Source organism: Apis dorsata, unplaced genomic scaffold, assembly GCF_000469605.1.
Source record: "Apis dorsata unplaced genomic scaffold, Apis dorsata 1.3 scaffold_341, whole genome shotgun sequence".
Taxonomy (NCBI): domain Eukaryota; kingdom Metazoa; phylum Arthropoda; class Insecta; order Hymenoptera; family Apidae; genus Apis; species Apis dorsata.
Window position 1 is genome coordinate 91029 of NW_006263608.1, and position 2131 is coordinate 93159.

The window sequence follows — 2131 nt, forward strand, 5'->3', positions numbered from 1 at the left end:
CTCGCAAAGACATTGCGGTTGTCGTCGAATTTCGACCGACCGACTGTCAATTCGATTCGACAATTCGTGAAATCAACGTGTTTCTTACGTGGCAAAGCGGCTTTGCCGTTTGCGAGACGGATCGAGCCCTCGATTCATCTTCCACGATGAATTTTAGATTTTAGATAAGGAGAGGAGAGGAGAAGTTGGAAGGGAGGAGGAGTTGAATCGCAAATTTAATTAGAAAGTATATATAATCTTTTCTTCTTCGATTCGAATAGTTTCACGAATATTTTATTTTATTTTATTATTTTATTATTATTCTTAATAAATATTTATTAAGAATAATTGAAAGTATTTGTTTATTTGATCGATATTATTAATTTTATAATAATTATTATTAAGGATTAAATTTATAACAGTCGATTTATTTTAAAATAGACTTCGTGGTAATAAACCTATAATATTCGAAAAGGAAATATTCACAGATAAATTTGAATATTCTTTCTACGTGCATTTATGACAAATCACTCGTAAACATCAATTAACATTTTATTAATTAAAATTTTAAAATTTTGCTTTATTTTATATATTTAATAATATTATACGGATCCTAATGGATCGGCCATATATTCCTCCAAAGTATCGTTGCAACTAGAAAAAGAATATTATATCGATAGCATTTTTTACCCTCGAAGTGAATACCGTTATATAAAAATCTGGAAAGTGGAAAAATCGGGCAACGCGATTATTTTATTTTAAAAGAGCGTAATCGCGTCGAGGATTTACGTCTGCGCCTATAAAACTTAATCCTCCCCTTCATTCCCCCGGATTTAAGAATCATCCCTGTACTGTATTCTTCTCCCCTGTATTACGTTTGTTGGTACACCCGGTTTTATTGGGCGGCGTTAATCTATTCATTATAAGGCGACTTAATCTGGTCGGATTAACGCGGAGGGGGGGAAAAAACGTTGCACGTTTCGCTCTGTTTATTCAGGATTTTAGAATTCAAGTGCGAGTGGATAGCCATTCAACGCGATTTTTCCAAGATCACAACACGATTTTCGACATATCTTTAAGAATCTTCCATTTTAAAACTCTCGAGTCGTTTTCTTTGTACTTATATATTTAAATTATAATATTAATGGAACAAAGGTGAAGTTTTCAATAAGATATCAACTACAAATAACTTTCTTAATATAGCCGAGAATATGCATTATAAATTCGATATTTTCCAAGTGTTGTTTTGTAATGATATATCATTCAATAATTTAGAAGAATATTCCGAAAAGTTCGCATAAACGCACGTGCTATCTCTATGCTCTTTCCAAAAGAAAGATATGGAAGGATAGTAACATTTATATTTCAACTTTATAATTCACTTCACCACTTCTCATGTTTCAATTACAAATACGAATCGATTAGATAAAATCACTTTTGATTTATCATCTAATTTTGTATAAAAAAAAAAAACACGAGACATTCAGAGAATATTCATTCGTCAGGCTAAAGATTAAGGTTAAGGTGATCGAATTGCGCGAGAAAATTTTCCATTTTTCTAAGGATTTAGATTCGCGTGACATATTGGATAAGAGCTGGTTGGAGGAATATTTGCGAATCGTTTTACAAGCGAAGAGACCGTTCGAAACAACGGAATCCCCAAAGACTTCCCTCCTCCTTTGAAAACGGACGCTAATTCCAGCTGATTGCGCGAGCTCGTTCCGCATTTCCACTGGATGGAAACACGATCACACTCCCGCGATGTTCGACGAGTAAGAAGATTACAGGCCGAGAAGGCAGAGAGCGCCACCATCCTCTCCCCTCCAATTCCAATTGCCGCAACCTTGATCCAGACTCACTCTCGTACGTAACTAGCACAAATTAGGCTCTTTACTTTACCTGTTTATACACTCGAGAGAAATATGGATCATTTGGGAATGAAATTTACGAAACTAACGAACGTGATTTCGACTTTCTCGCGAGATGGAAGAAGTTTCTTCCACTTTGAGGATAGATATGGTTTGTATGAATAAGAAAGTTAAAACGAAATATTCAATTTCTGTTTTAGATGGATGAGTAAATGTTTGTGAGGAGGATGGATAAGGAGAAAGAGTTTGAGAAAGATTCGAATTTTCGTTCGTTTTTTTTTTTT